General features: G+C 34.3%; 1 protein-coding gene across 1 annotated transcript in view; it reads left to right on the forward strand.

Annotated features, from left to right (window-relative positions):
• Nucleotides 1-18,321, forward strand: part of LOC308649827 (obscurin-like) — a 520,968-nt gene that overhangs the window by 458,106 nt on the left and 44,541 nt on the right. The window lies entirely within an intron of this gene.

Here is an 18,321-nt window from a genome sequence, read left to right on the forward strand (position 1 = left end):
AATATTTTACTCGTCAATGACTGAATACATTTTCTTCTTAGCTGCACAGGGAACATTTTCCAAAATAGACCATATTTTAGTACATAAAGCAACATTTCACAAATACCAAAAATAGAGCTAATACTTTGAACTCTCTCACACCATAATGGAATAAAACTAGAAATCAACAAGATGAAAATTTTTAAAAAAACTAACACTAGGAGACTAAATTCACTATTGAATAATGAACAGATAGATGAACAAATCAGAGTTTAAATAAAAAATTAAATGTAAATGAGAATAGTGATACAATATATAAAAACCTTTGGGACACTATGAAGGTAGTTCTAAGAGAAATGTTTATACCATTGAGCCCACACATTAAAAGAATAGAAAGTTACTGAGTAAAATAATCTAACATTATATCTTAAGGACCTATCTTAAGGACCTAGAGAAAAACACTAAAATCAGCAAAATAAAGGAAAAAATAAAAATCAAAGATGAAATTGATAAAATCAAGATGTAAAAACTGAAAAAGAAATGAATCAAAAATTTTTTAAATGAACAAAATATATAAATATTAACCAAGCTATCAGAGAAAAATGAAAAGTACCAAGACTTATGGTGAAAATGGAAATATCAGCTCAGATACTACTGAAACAGAGCATAAATAGAAGCTATTTTTTCAAAATCTATACTCCAATAATCTAGAAAATCTAAGACATCAGTAAATTCCAGGAGACATGAGCTACCCAAATTTAACCAGAAGTATATAGAAAATTTAAAGAGGATCAATTTCAAATAATGAGAATAAAAAGGTCATCAAGACTCTACCAACAAAGAAAAGCCTAGGACCAGATGGATGCTCAGCCAATTTCTACCAAACCTTTAAAGAAGAACCAATACCAATCCTCCTCAAATTATTTCATGAAATTGAAAAAGAGGGAATTCTTCAAATTCATTAAATGAAGCCTATCTCACACTGATACTAAGTCCAGACAAAGATACATCAAGAAAAGAAAAATTCAGACTAATATCCTTGATGAACATAGATGCAAAAATCCTCAATAAAATACTGCTAAATCTCATACAAAAATAGATTTTAAAAAATAGTGCATATGACCAAGTGGATTTCATCCCAGGAATGCAACACTGATTCAACAAATGGAAATCAATAAATGTAATTCATCACACAAATAGATACAGAGATGAGAACACTTGATTATCAAAATAGATGCAGCATCTATTTTTTACATAAAACCCCATCTATTCATGCTTTAAACACTAGAAAAAATGAAGGAATCATACCTCAACATTGTAAAAGCTATACATGACACACCCAAGGACAACATAATTATGAAGGGAGAACAACTACAGAATTTCTTCTAAAAACTCCAATGAGACAGGGATGCCCACTTTCACTACTTCTATTAGTACACAATGCAACTCTTAGCAAATACAAAATGTAGAGATAATACTCTGCAATCTATCAGATCATAAGTGAATAAAACACCAGAAGACCAAATTCACGACTGAATGATAAATAGAGAGCTGAACAAATCCCGTCCTTTAATCTCTTGCCAGAGCAAGTTGGCAAAGGAATGTAATTAAAGGGATATGAATAGGAAAGGAAGGGCTAAAACGAGCACTGTTTGAAGAAAACGTGATTCTATATTAAGAAGATCCCCTCAAAAAAAATACTCACTAGAAAGCTTCTAGAACACAAATGAATTCATCAAATTTCAGGATACAAAAGTAACATTCATAAATCAGCTTTGTTTCTATACTCCAATAAAAGATGAGCTAAACGAGAAATTAGGAAAATTATCCTATTCAAAATAGCATAAAAAAACACTTGGGAAACAATCTAACAAAAAAGGTAAAAGACCTCCACAATGAAAATTACAGAACACTCAAGAAATAAATTGAGGAAGGTCCTAGGAATGGAAAGACTTCCCATGTTCTTGGATAGGCAGAATTGATATTGTCAAAATTACCATACTACCAAAAGTGCTATAAAATTTCAATGCAACTCCCTTCCAGAGCCCAAAGAAATGCTCTCCCTTCCAGAGCCCACAGAAACAGAAAAAGCAATAATGAAATTTACTTAGATAAACTAGAGACCCCAAAACAATACCTAGCAAGAAAAATGAAGCAGGAGGTATCACAATATCAGACTTCAAGTTACACTACAGAGCTATAAAGACAAAACCAGTATGGTATTGGCAACAAAACAGGTAAGACCACCAATGAAACAGAAGACAGAGACAAACTCACATAAATACAATTACCTCATACTAGACAAAGGCACAAATATCATATACTGGTGCAAAGATAGCCTCTTTACAAATGGTGCTGAGAAAATTTGAAATCCATATGTAGTAGAATTAAATTGAACCCTAATCCTCCCACCATGCACAAAAACTCAACTCAAAATGGATCAATTACTTAGGTATTAGACCAGAATCCCTGCACCGGATAGAAGAATACGTAGGCCCAAAACTTCAAAATATCAGCTCAGGAACTGACTTATTAATAAAATCTCTAAAGCAAAAGAAGTTGTTGGTGGGCCTGACCTTGGATCTACATGGAGGAATGCTCATCTTTCTCATTGTGCAGCAGGGATGTCCTAACATACAACACTATGTTTTGGAACAGAGTGTTGTCAGAACACTGGCAAGCACCATTTACCTGCTCCTTTGACAAGAAATTACTCCCCAGGAAATCAATAAATGTTATTCACCACATCAATACACGTAAAGATAAGAACCATATGATCATCTCAATAGATGCAGAAAAAGCACTCGACAAAGTAGAGCATCCCTTTATGTTCAAAACATTAGAAAAACTAGGGATAACAGGAACTTACCTTGACATTGTAAAAGCTATCTATGCTAAGCCTCAGGCTAGCATCATTCTGAATGGAGAAAAATTGAAGGCATTCCCTCTAAAATCTGGAACAAGACAGGGATGCCCTCTATCACCACTTCTATTCAATATAGTTCTCAAAACACTGGCCAGAGCAATCAGACAGACGAAAGAAATTAAAGGCATAAAAATAGGAAAAGAAGAACTTAAATTATCACTATTTGCGGACAACATGATTCTATACCTAGAAGACCCAAAAAGGTCTACAAAGAAACTACTAGAACTAATCACTGAATTCATCAAAGTGGCAGGATATAAAATCAACACGCATAAATCAAAGGCATTTCTGTATATCAGGGACAAAACTTCTGAAACAGAAATGAGGAAAAACACTCCATTCACAATATCCTCCAAAAAAATAAAATACTTGGGAATCAACCTAACAAAAGAGGTGAAAGACTTATACAATGAAAACTACAGAACCCTAAAGAGAGAAATAAAAGAAGATCTTAGAAGATGGAAAAATATACCCTGTTCATGGATAGGCAGAACTAACATCATCAAAATGGCGATAATATCCAATGTTCTCTATAGGTTTAATTCAATGGCAATCAAAATCCCAATGGCATTTCTTGTAGAAATAGATAAAGCAATCATGAAATTCATATGGAAAAATAAAAGACCCAGAATAGCAAAAGCAACTCTAAGCAGGAAGTGTGAATCAGGCGGTATAGTGATACCAGATTTCAAACTATATTACAGAGCAATAGTAACAAAACAGCATGGTACTGGTACCAAAACAGGCGGGTGGACCAATGGTACAGAATAGAGGACACAGAGACTAATCCACAAAGTTACAACTATCTTATATTTGATAAAGGGGCTAAAAGCATGCAACACAGGAAGGATAGCATCTTCAACAAATGGTGCTGGGAAAACTGGAAATCCATATGCAACAAAATGAAACTGAATCCCCTCCTCTCGCCATGCACAAAAGTTAACTCAAAATGGATCAAGAAGCTTGATATGAAATCAGAGACTCTGTGTCTGATAGAAGAAAAAGTTGGCTCCGATCTACATATTCTGGGCTCGGACTCCAAATTCCTTAATAGGATACCCATAGCACAAGAGTTAATAACAAGAATCAACAAATGGGACTTACTTAAACTAAAAAGTTTTTTCTCAGCAAGAGAAACAATAAGAGAGGTAAATAGGGAGCCTACATCCTGGGAACAAATTTTTACTCCTCACACTTCAGATAGGGCCCTAATATCCAGAGTATACAAAGAACTCAAAAAATTAAACAATAAGATAACAAATAACCCAATCAACAAATGGGCCAAGGACCTGAACAGACACTTCTCAGAGGAGGACATACAATCAATCAACAAGTACATGAAAAAATGCTCACCATATCTAGCAGTCAGAGAAATGCAAATAAAAACCACCCTAAGATACCATCTCACTCCAGTAAGATTGGCAGCCATTATGAAGTCAAACAACAACAAGTGCTGGCGAGGATGTGGGGAAAAGGCTACTCTTCTACACTGCTGGTGGGACTGCAAATTGGTGCGGCCAATTTGGAAAGCAGTATGGAGATTCCTGGGAAAGATGGGAATGGAACCACCATTTGACCCAGCTATTGCCCTTCTCGGACTATTCCCTGAAGACCTTAAAAGAGCGTACTACAGGGATACTGCCACATCGATGTTCATAGCAGCACAATTCACAATAGCTAGACTGTGGAACCAACCCAGATGCCCTTCAATAGATGAATGGAAAAAAAAATGTGGCATTTATACACATGGAGTATTATGCAGCACTAAAAAATGACAAAATCATGGAATTTGCAGGGAAATGGATGGCACTAGAGCAGATTATGCTAAGTGAAGCTAGCCAATCCCTAAAAAAATGCCAAATGTCTTCTTTGATATAATGAGAGCAACTAAGAACAGAGCAGGGAGGAAGAGCAGGAGGAAATGATTAACATTAAACAGAGACATGAGGTGGGAGGGAAAGGGAGAGAAAAGGGAAATTGCATGGAAATGGAAGGAGACCCTCATTGTTACACAAAATTACATATAAGACGTTGTGAGGGGAATGGGAAAAAAACAAGGAGAGAAATGAATTACAGTAGATGGGGTAGAGAGAGAAGATGGGAGGGGAGGGGAGGAGGGATAGTAGAGGATAGGAAAGGTAGCAGAATACAACAGTTACTAATATGGCATTATGTAAAAATGTGGATGGTTCAACCTATGTAAATCAACACAGGATTCATTAATAGACTTAAAAAACATAACATAATTATCTCAATAGTGGAAGAAAGCATTTGACAGAATACAGCATCCATTCATGTTCAAAATGGTAAAAAAAAAATAGGGATAATACGAATGTAACTGAACATTTTAGAAGCTCTATACCAAAAAAACCAAGACTAACATGATTCCAAATGGAAAAAAATGAAACATTCTTTCTAAGAACTAGAAAAAGACAAGGGTACCCTCTTTCACCACTTCTATTCAACATATGAATATTGAAATTCTAACCAGAGCAGTTTGGAAAAAGAGATTAAAGGGATATGAATATGAAAAGAAGAGCTCAGAATATCCCTATTTGCTGACAACAATATTTTATATGTAGAAGACACAAAACTACACCACAAAATTTTTAAAACTCATAACCACACTCAGCATAGTAGCAGGATTTAGAATTAACAATCATAAATCAATTATGATCCTGTACACAAATTATGCATCAGCTGATGAATCACAATGGATTCAAAACAATTTTAAAAATAAAATAATCAGGAAACAATCTAAGAAGTGAAAGACCTCTATTTTGAAAATTACCAAACACTAAAGAAAGAAATTGAAGAAGACCGTAGAAGATGGAATATTTCAAATGTTCATGGATTGGCAGAATTAATGTTACCAAAATTGACATACTACCAAAATGCTATAGTTTTAATGCAACTCCTATTAAAATGTCAATGATATTTCACAAAGAAATAGAAAAAGCAATCATAAAATTCACTTGGAAAAACAAAAAGCCCAGAATATTCAAAACAATCCTTAGTGAAAAAAAAGTGAAGGAGACAGCAGACATCACAAGATCTAATCTCAAATTATACTATAGTGCTACAAAAATGGCATGGGATTGGCACCAAAACAGGCAAAATGTCCAATGGAACAGAAAAGACATCACAAAGACAAAAATCACATACATACTGTCTTGTGAATCTAGACAAAGGCACCAACAACATACATTAAAAGAAAAGACAGCCTCTTAAACAAATGGTACTGAGAAAACTGGAAATATGCATGTGGCAGAATCAAATTGAACCCCTACCCCTATCCCTGCACAAAACTCAACTCAAAGTACATCAAGGAACTAGGCATTAAACCGGACATCCTGTACCCACTAGAAGAAAATATAGGCCCAACTTTCCATCATCTTGGCTTAGGAACTGACTTCCTCAACAAGACTTCTAAATTGCAACAAATAAAATCAAGAATCAATAAATGGGAAGGAAACAAAGTAAAAAGCTTTCTCACAGGAAAGAAAATTATCAAGAACATGAACAGAGAACCTACAAAATGGGAGAAAATCTTTACCACCTGCACCTCAGAACATTAATCTTCTGGATATATAAAGAATTCAAAACAAACCAGCACAGGAGGCTGAAAGAGGAGGATCAAGAGTTCAAATCCAGCTTCAGCAATGGTGAGGCATTGAGCAACTCTATGTCTAAATAAAATGCAAAACAGAGCTGGGTATGGGGCTCATTGTTAGAGAACTAGCCTTGCAGGTGTAAGACCCTGTGTTTGATCTTCAGCATTACATAAAAATAAATAAATAAAAAATAAACAAGTAAATAAGTAAATTGTGTCCATCTACAACAAAAATAATAAAAATAAAATAAAATAAAACATAGGGCTGGGGATGTGGCTCAGTGGTTGAATGCCCCTGAGTTGAATCCCCACTACTGGCCCCCATGAAAAAAAAAATCAAAAAACTTAACTCACACACACACACACAACCCAATATAGTTAATATTCTCTTCTAGTGGTCATAGGATGTCAATTAATGTGCAAAAATCTGAAACTGATTGTTCACAGAACAAGAAATACAATTGGTGAGCAAATATATTTTTTAAATGCTCAATATCCAACCAGCAGTGCATGAGGGTACACTTTTCCCGCATCCTCAACAGCATTTGTTGTTGTTTGTCTTCATCATGGCTGCCATTCTTACTGAAGTGAGATAGTATCTTAGGGTAGTTTTAATTTGCCTTTCTATGATTGCTAGAGATGGTGAGCATTTTTTCATATATTTGTTGATTGATTGTATATCCACTTCTGAGAAGTGTCTGTTCAGGTCCTTGGCCCATTTGTTGACTGGATTATTTGTGTGTGTGTGTGTGTGTGTGTGTTTAGCTTTTGAGTTCTTTGTATACCCTAGAGATTAGAGCTCTATCTGATGTGTGAGGGGTAAAAATTTGTTCCCAGGATGTAGGCTCCCTATTCACCTCACATATTATTTCTCTTGCTGAGAAAAAAGGTTTTAGTTTGAATTCATCCCATTTGTTAATTCTTGGGTTTAACTCTTGTGCTATAGGCATCTTATTAAGGAAGTTGGGGCCTAGCTCCACATGAGGAAGATTAGGGCCTACTTTTTCTTCCATTAGATGCAGAGTCTCTTGTTTAATTCCTAGACCCTTGATCCATTTTGAGTTAACTTTTGTGCATGGTGAGAGATAGGGATTCAATTTCATTTTGTTGCATATGGATTTCCAGTTTTCCCAACACCATTTGTTGAGGATGCTATCCTTCCTCCATTGCATGCTTTTAGTAAGGTAGTTGTACTTTTGTGGGTTAGTCTCTGTGTCCTCTATCCTGTACCATTGGTCCACCAGCCTGCTTTGGTGCCAGTACCATGCTGTTTTTGTTACTATTGCTCTGTAGTATAGTTTAAGATCTGGTATAGTGATACCATCTGTTTCACTCTTCCTGCTTAGAATTTCTTTTGCTATTCTGGGTCTCTTATATTTTCAGATGAACTTCATAATTGCTTTTTCTATTTCTGTGAGGAATGTCATTGGGATTTTGATCAGAATTGAACTGCTGGTAAGATTATAAATTGGTGCAGCCAATTTGGAAAGCAGTATGGAGATTCCTTGGAAAACTGGGAATGTAACCACCATTTGACCCAGCTATTCCTCTTCTAGGACTATACCCAAAAGACCTAAAAACAGCATACTACATGGACTCAGCCACATCAATGATTATAGTAGCACAATTCATAATAACTAGACTGTAGAGCCAACCTAGATGCCCTTCAATGGATGAATGGATAAAAATGTGTGGCATATATACACAATGGAATATTACTCAGCACTAAAAAATAATAAGATCATGGCATTTGCAGGGAAAAGGATGGCATTAGAGCAGATTATGCTAAGTGAATTTAGCAAGTCCCCAAAAAACAAATGCCAAATGTCTTCTCTGATATAAGGGGGGGTGACTCAAAATGAGGGAGAGAGAAAAAGCATGGGAAGAAGATTACCTATACACAGGGAAGAGGGGTGGGAGGGAAAGGGAGAAAGAAAGGGAATTGCACGGATGGTGGAAGGAGAGCCTCGTTGTTATACAAACCACATGTATGAAGAAGTGAAAAAAAAAAGGAATAGTGCTACCTTAGATTAAGAAGAGAGAAGTGATGGGAGGGGAGAGGAGAGGTTGGAAAGACTGGAAGGATAGTAGAATGGAATAGACATTATTATTATTGGTGTATATATGTGAATGCATGATCAATGTGAATCTACAACCTGTATACTCAGAAAAATGAAATATTGTATCTCATGTGGTTCAAATGTATGATATGTCAAGGTCATTGTACTGTCATGTATAACTAACTGAAACAAATAAAAATAAAAAACGAATTGTAGTGCAAAAGAGTACATGTAAAATGGCATAAATTGACATAAACATACTTTATATTCAGAGTTAAAATTGTGCTTTATATGTGTAATAAGGATTGTAGTGCATTCCACTGTTATTGTGCACTTAAAAAAATATAAAATCAATAAAAAGTAGAAAAAAAAACACAAATGCTAAATTTCTCTAGAAATTAGAAAATGCAAATTAACACTACATTGATATTCCATTCTTGGTCCAGTCAAAATAGGAATTATCAAGAATACAAGTAACAATAAATGCTGGAGAGAATGTGAGAAAATAGTTACACTCATACTTTGCTAGTGAGACTGCAAATTGGTGCAAGTACTCTGGAAAACAGTATGGAGATTCCTCTGAGAATGTGGAATGGAAACACCATTCAACCAGTTATCACCCCAGTTGAATCTTGATTTTATTTGTTGCAATTTAGAAGTCTTGTTGAGGAAATCAGTTCCTAAGTTGACATGATGGAGAGTTGGGCATATGTGTGTGTGTGTGTGTGTGTGTGTGTGTGTGTGTGTGTGTGTATATCTCCAAGGGACTTTAAATCAATATACTACAGTGACACAGCCACATCAATGTCTACAGCAGCCCAATTCACAATAGTTAAGCTAAGGAAACAACCTAGGTGAGCTTCAACAGATGAAAGGTTAGAGAAAATGGGGTACATATACACAATGGAGTATTTCTTATCCATAAAGAAGAATGAAATTTATGGCACTTGCTGGTAAATGGATGGAACTTGAGACTATTATACTCAGTGAAATAAGCCAATACCAAAAAAACCAAAGGCCAAAAGTTCTCTCTGATCCTAAATAGAATCAGATGTAGCCCATGTATGTAAAAAATACACTCTCCTGTCATACATATCTAATAAAATAAAATAAAACCTGGTGCTGAAAAAAAATTAAAAATAAGAACAGTGATAAAAAGCTTTAACCTAACACACACATTTAGTAATGGAAAGAGATGACTAAAATTCAGTGGTCTGGACACACTAAAGCAAGACTAGAAATAAATGAAGAAACTCTTACAGAATTATGCGAGTTTGAGATCTTCATTTATGCAGGTTCTAAGCCTAGGTATCTCCCATATATTTGCAGACACCATATTATTGACAAGTATGGAGGAACCACCACAGAAAATGCATTTCAGATCCTCTACTGCCTATATCACTATTTCACTAACATGACTCCACTCTCACAACACTGACAAAGAAAGTTGTTACTTAACAGTGCAAGCTATCACCATTCAGGAGTCACAGATAAGACATAGGAAACTACAATAGAGACACCATTTGGAAAATAATTCGACATCACACATTTAATCAATAGCACAAGACACATCATCCAGGGAAAACAGTTTCCTAAGCAGACACTCAAATGAATGTGGAAAAGATATATATCCCTGAAGATGTACAAATTTCAATATAGAAATATAAGATAAAAAGCAAAGTAGCATGACTGTTTTATAGTTAATTACCCTAGAAACTACTTCCAAAGATAATGCAATATAAAAAATGCCAGAATAAAATTCAAAAAAAAAAGTTAAAATAGTGAATTATTTCAAAGATGAAGCAAAGAAAAACTGAGTAGATTAAGGAAAACAATGCAGGGCATGAAAGAAGAATTCAATACAGATTCTGAAAAAGAATCAATTAGAAATCTTGAAAATAAAGAGCTCAATACCTCAAATAAATATATCCACTTGAAGTTAGACCCATAGACTAGATCAAGTGAAAGAAAAAAATACCAGAGCTTCAAGTTGATGATGAAATATCACATTCAGACAATATCAACAACAATCAAAATAATTGTAAACAAATTACAAAACCACTAGACACAATTCATAGACTACTTTTATGAATCACTGGTACACATAATGGAGAAGAGGTACAGGCTACAGGCAATGAAAGCTTTCTCAGTGAATAAAAGAAACTATTTCTTATATCTTGTGAAAGTTATGGACATCCAGGTATAAGATTTTAGAATACCAAATGGACATGGCCCGAAAAGAACTTCTCCAAATCATAGTCTATAAAATTACCAAAGGTACACTGAAATCTATAATAAGGGCCAAAGCAATTATAAACATATCAGAAAAATATTAGATTTCTGAGTAGAAATTTTAAGGCCCAGGAAATGGTATATTTCAAACCCCAAATAAAAATGTTAAAAAAAGAAACAAAGACAATAATTGTAAAATGGATGGAAAGGGTGGTCATCATGTTAAGGTGAAAAAATCAGAAAAAAAACCCCAATTATCACATTCTCTCCCTAACATGTGGAATCTGGGAAGAAAATAAGAATGACTAGAAAATGATGGAGGGAACATTAAGGAAGAGGGAAGGCAACTGGGGATGAAAAAGGGAGTAGAGGGGGAAAATGGAAGTAAGGAGAGTGGTCAGGATTCAAGTATTGTATATGTGTGTAGAGAAATATCACTGTGAAAGTCACTAATGTAGGCACTCAATAGGAGCTGATATTAACAGTTGACAAGAACACCTGGCTTTATAACAAGTCCAATCTGCTATCATGTGACCATATACGAAACAGAATGTATAATTTAAAAATATTCTTACTTCTGCAAAGACATAAAATTTCAGGGTCAACATTAATGTAAAATTTCTTCAGACAATATCATTCAGATGATAAATTTCTTATAGTTAATTATTAAGATATCCTGGATTCTATATGAGCAAGAAATGATATAAAAAATATGAATGGAATTTGAACATTTATTTTTTTCCACTCTTCTTTTGTGATCAAACATTCTTACTCTTATTTACACAGGGCATGAACACCAAGAGTAACTCATTTTTTTAAGTCTTACCTGGATTGAAATTGAAATTTTAAGTCTTACCTGATGTTTTATATTGTGCTTTCATGTATTGAAGAATTAAATCCCTGTTTCTATATTTGAAAAAAGTAATAAAATTGGTATTTTAACACTCATATGAAAACACTGACGAAATATAACTCAATACTTTATAATGTTTTAGATCTAGTATCAGAACTTTTTCATATGCTCTCCTAATCTGTATGCCCTATAAACATTTTGTTAACTTGAAAATTATTTGTACAATGTTTGTTTTTTTTCTGTTTTGTGAGATGGTATTTCATGATGATGGTCAGGCTGATCTTAAATACCTGGGCTCAAGCAATTGTCCTGCCTCAGGCTCTTAAGTAGCTGGGGTAAATGCATGTGTCACTGCACCCATAGCTTGAAGTTAAAGAAGAAAAAAGATGAAATGATCATTAATTGAGAACAGGACAGGTAAATATATTAACTAGTGTACCTTGAACTCAGAAAATGCCCTGTCTCTGTAAAAAATAGTTTTTTTGTTCTTGCACAACTTCTTTCTCTTAGGCTTAAGGCCTTTTAAAAAATAAGGGTTGTATCACTTTAGTTCACCAGGTTGTTATGGAGATTTACTAAGGTAATATTGAAACACGTTAAGCAAAATAGTAAAATAATGGCATACTTAACTACTTACAATCTCAGCTAGAACTAATGTGCATTTTTCATAGGTTCTAATATTCAAAAGTTAAAATTATTTTAAAAAATGCTTGAGTCCTAATTTTCATGATCAATTGGGCACTTCTTTGTGCTTTATAACTCAAAGCAAATCAACAATTAATTTATAACTATTTATAAATATCTCCTTAAATTAGAGAATATAATCATCCCCTTCTGTGAGACTAATCAATAACAACAAAGGCAAGAAATTAACAAATGCCAAAAACTTGGACTACTACTATTTCTTCTCTACCTAGTTGAACAGAATCAGCAGATAAATGTAGCTACATTTCCATGTTGATCTCCAACTGACTTGGAACACAAAATTCTCTTTAACACAATGGATACTGAGGAGTCATGATGGGGCTTAGCTCTCTTAGATTCAATGAATCTGCTTAATCTATTCCTTTTGAGGCAGACCTTAATAAATGCTGAAAACTTTAGGCAGCGATTCCAACAGCTTGGAAATTTCCATTACTTGGGAAAACTACTAGAAGTGCCAATCTAAATTGGCACTCACCATGGAAAACAGTGATGTGGAACCCGCTGCAGTCAAAGGAAATCTATTTCAAGGGATGGAAGGATTTGGGGCACAGATCTGTTAGCCAAGATGACAGAAAACTCTGATCTCTTCCAGAGATTACTTGAAGCTTTACTTGAAGCTTTCTAATAGATTTGAATGATTTTAATTTTATGACAGAAAAGACAAAGTCCTAAAAGGATAATGCACCAGAAAGGGCAAGGCTAATATGGGGATTCCACATAAGGTTCCTAAAAGGGGGGACAGGGTCAGAGTGCTTAGTATTTGTTGGCCAAAGCTAGAGGCCAACCTGTCAAAGCAGAGTGCTTCTGCTTGGAAACAACTGTTGAATAAAAAGCATAAGTGCATGAGAACTAAGAAGAGTGTTGAGTCTAAGTGTGGGTTACCATGAAGACTCAGGGATTGGATCAGTCAGGATATTTTGAAATAAAAGCTCTTCACTACCAGACTGCAGGGCCAGGTCTGGCAGAAACACCACAGCAACAGAACTGACAGAGACAAAGGAACAATTTAAAAATCTATTTATTCCCCTCCATCTGACTACAGAATTATCTTCCTTACACTTCAAGGATATCATTAAGTCCTTGATAAATTAAAGGGGGATGGTAGAATAGCTAACTTCAGCTCAACAGGGAATTTCAAGACTCAAATATCAAATTATAAAATCATAGGTGTGATACTATCTCTCCCTGTGAGGAGGGGTTATACTTGAAATGAACTGGATAATGCTGGAAACCCTAAGGATAAAGGTTTACAAAGTCCTAAGATATTAGCTACTGGTATATCTCAGTGGTAGGAAAATTTCCCAGCATGCATGAGAAGAAAAAGAAAAAGAGAGGGGAAGAGAGAGGAGAGAACAAACCTTGAAGGTGACTCATGCACACATCACTACTTATTTTTTTTAAAAATAACTAATCCATTTTAATTATGTATATATGACAGTAGAGTGCAATTTGATTCATTGGACACAACTGCAACAACTTTCATTTCTGATTTTACAGGATGTACCACTGCATCATATATGCAGTCATACCTGTACCAAGGTAATAATGTCTATCTCACTCCACCATCTTTCTTGCCTCCATTACCCCTCCATCCTTCTCTTTGCCCAATCAAAGTATCATCACTGCTTCCTGGCTAGACTTGAAGGGTTTCTGACTAATGAACTGTCCTAACTAACTACGGTTCCATACATAGTAATGCTATGAAATCTCACCTCATATATAAGATGCAACAGGTGTAACTATAGTGGACATACATCTAATGTTGATTAGTATTGTAATGTAAATACTTACGCAGTATTTCCACTAGCAATGGCATAAGACAAGGCAATCTCTCCACAATTATCTGAAGCAGACACATTAACACCACATTGAAGAAGCAGTTCGGCTATGTGTGTTGATTTATGTTCCACAGCCAACATGAGGGCTGTTCTAAAATAAGAGAGATAACTTCAAATTTAGGTATTTTAATAAGTTTATTTAAAAAGACATTGTAATACATTTTACCAATTTGACATCTAGCTTTACATACACTAACAGACATATACATCTTGGAAGATCAAATCTTTATCTTTCTAAATCATTTGTAAGTCTAAAAGGAAAACAAACACATAAAAAAATAAATCACGTGTCCCAAAAGGGGAGAGTTACAAACTTAAAATCCTTCAATGAACATTAATTATGATGAGGTCATTCATCTGGAGTTGGCAAAGATTTCAATGAATAAAGCTCCATTTCTTTCTTAGAGTGATGTAATATATTGTAACTCACAGTCGGCCAAAGGTCAAGGAGTAAAAAAGGTATTTGCAGGTATAACGTAATAACAGTAGCACTGGTGATAATAATAATAATTGTTGCTTCAGTCATTCACTCTTGAGAAGCATTTGCCAGGCATTGAAATCAATGCTACATGTATAATCTTGCAACCAGATTTCAAGCATATGTTACACTCTTTTTCATTATAAATGTTCAAAATTTGTTAAGACTAATTAGACGTCACTTAGGAAAAATCTGAAATCAATATTCTACAAATTAAGTAATTTAAAGAAAATAGTCATATAAAGGAAAAAATAATTCTCAATGTCTATCTATACTCAACACAGCATTTCCAACAGAAAACTATACCAGGAGAAGATGAAATATTGAAGAAAATTTAAAAAATTCAATACTGAATAAAAGCACAAACTAAAAGTCTATATTTTACAAAACTAACATGAAAACTCTAGCTAACACAAGATTATGTGATCAACAAAATCAAATAGTAATCATCAGCCAATAATTATAAGGGCATGTGAATCATACTACATACTCTTATTTGTGTTGCTCAGTTTGAATAATTGCTCTTCTCCTTAATTTTAGTTTACGTTCACAAATTTCACTCTATTCCAATGATTATGTCATTCCCATTAATTTAATATTTTTAACTTGAGTGATTTTACTACAATATTAACCTTTTTCCAAAAAATATAAAGTACTATACCTTCCCTTATCATCAACTTCATGTATGTTTGCTTTATTCTGAATAAAAAATTCTACCATCATCTTTCTGTTTTTCTTTACGGCGAGTAGAAGTGGTGTTTGGCCCCTCTGAAAAACAACAAATATAGTTTATTCACAAAATTACTACTTTTCAACTGAAGTTAACCTTACAAAATACTGTATGAACATAAGCATATAATAATAATGTAAATTAAGTGTAGCCACTCTCTTCTCTTCCCATTCTGCTGCCATACGTGCTGCTCTTCCATTTTGAGATGCCTCTCCTCTGCCTAGAGTGGCCACATGAACTCCAGCATTTCTAAAACTGCTTCATACATTTACTGTTTCCATGGATCTTTGCCGCTGTCAAGCATTCATCCTGGCATCTTGGAGTTATGTAACATGAACCCTCCTCAACCAAGAGCATCTTTAGGACATAAACTGTATTTTATATCCCAATAGACCCATTCCCTAATACATGTTAGTAAAGGATATAAGTATTATATTTCACTAACAAGCCAAATTCTCAACTCACTAGTAGGGTGTATAAATCATATTCTGAAGAACGTCTACTTTTCCAGTAATACCAAGCCTCATAGAAAAGATTCCTTGTTTTAGTGTTTGAGAAAATTTACACAACTGTGCATTGTATGTCCAGTAGTACAGAAATAGCTTTTCCATTGCTTAACACCTACTTGACACTGATTTTTTATTGGAGATATTCACATGTGAACAATTGAAGTTACAGGAATATATTTCTGAGAGCTTTCCAGCAACATGGAAGTTTTCTCCATGTTATACAAGTCCACTTGATTCTTTTTTATTTATGAAATCAGAATCCCAGATTCCAATGTAAGGAATTTCTGCTTAAAATTGATAGAGTCTGAGTAAACTACGTTGCTTTTTCATAATTGTTCCTGTGTCTTCTCTTATTATAAGCTGAAAGATATTTATCTTACATGTCAGAAAGTTCAATACAAAAATATATTATTTTTATGCAATTGGAGAAAATTTTTCCAACTAATCCACTGAGAGGGGATTAACAAAGAGAAATAATCAACTCAAAAAAAAATTAACACAGAGCTGGGATTATGGCTCAGTGGTAGAGCACTCACCTAGCACATGTGAGGCCCTGGGTTTGATCCTCAGCAGCACATAAAATAAATAAAATCAATGTATTGTGTCCAATAAGAATTAAAATATAAATATTTTTAAAAACTCCAAACAAACAAACAAAAAAACCACCCAGTCAATAACTGAGCAAAAGAACTAAACAGAAATTTCTCAAAAGAAACACAAATGTCCCAACTATATATAAAAAAGTCTTCTAACATCTCTAGCAATTATGTTAATGCAAATAAAAACTACACTAAGACTTTATCTTACTCCAGCCACAATGGTAATTATCAAGAACACAAACAGTAATATATACTGGTAAGAATGTGGGGCTGGGGATGTGGCTCAAGCGGTAGCGCGCTCGCCAGGCATGCGTGTGGCCAGGGTTCGATCCTCAGGACCACATACAAAGATGTTGTGTCTGCTGAAAACGAAAATAATAATAATAATAAATATTAATATTCTCTCTCTCTCTCTCTCTCCCCCGGTTAAAAAAAAAGAATGTGGGGATAAGGCACACGTTTACACTGTTGGTGGGACTACATACTAGTTCAACCACCCTGGAAAACAGTTTGGGGATTCCCCAAAATCTAAGAAGGGAACCACAACATGAAGCAGCTATCCCATGACTCACTATTTTCCCAAAATTAGTAAAACAAAATTTTATGTGTAACTGTATATTAATACAGTCACATGTGTGTTTACAGTAGCACAATTCACAACAGGTAAATTATGAAATTAACCCAAGTACCTGTGAATGGATGAAAGGATTAAGAAATTCTGGTGCACATACATACAATGGAGTATTACTCAGCCATAAAAATATATTATGTCATTTGTTGGTAAATGAGTTGGTATCCAAGAATATCATGCTAAGTGAAATAAGTCAAATAAGAAACTCAAAGGTAAAATGTGTCATATGTGGAAGCTGGAGTTAATTAAAGAAAAAGAAATGAAGAACAGAATATCAAAAGATGTGTAGAAAAAGAAGATTGAGAGGCACAGAGATAATGAAAAAGGGAAGGCAATGAAGAAGGAAATCTTTAAAATTCATGTTATATGCATATATAAATATGCCACAGGTAATTACACCTTTATGTGTAAGTAAAAAAATCAACCAAATATAAATAAATAGACAGGTGATAGGAAAGGTAGCAGAATACAACAGTCACTAATATGGCAGTATATAAAAATGTGATGTGTAACCGATGTGATTCTGCAATCTGTATTTGGGGTAAAAATGGGAGTTCATAACCCACTTGATTCTAATGTATGAAATATGATTTGTCAAGAGCTTTGTAATGTTGTGAACATCCAATAATAAAAAAAAAAAGAACAGAAGTATACCTAGACTATAGGGCTGTAAAAAAAACAAAACAAAACAAACAAAGGAGGTCCAGGAGAAGAGGAGGGGGAGAATGGAGGAGGAGGGGTAGACAGATGGAAAAGAGGGAATCAATGACTCAACTGGAATTCCATGCATGTAAGATTTGGGGGGAATGAATTCAACTACTATGTAAAACTATAAACTCTAATAAAAATAACATTGAAAATGTATTCTCACTTGTAACGACAATCCTGGTAACATAATGCTTGGTTATTTTCCAAAATTCTTTTTATTCTCATCCACTTTAATTGCTACTTAAAGTTACTTATAATTTTAGGCAAAATTTAATTCAGAAATTTTGTGTATCATCAAGATTTATGCTGATCTACACAGATTACTTGTAGTATCATGAAAGGCACTAAACATTTGCATTTTTAAGGAACAAAGCTGAAGACTAATACATAGTACAGCTGGCAAAATCCATGAGTTATCTACTTCTAGCAATAATTTATCCATTCTAGCAATGAGTTGACC

The sequence above is a fragment of the Spermophilus citellus genome (assembly GCF_964194105.1).
Source record: "Spermophilus citellus genome assembly, chromosome: 1".
Taxonomy (NCBI): domain Eukaryota; kingdom Metazoa; phylum Chordata; class Mammalia; order Rodentia; family Sciuridae; genus Spermophilus; species Spermophilus citellus.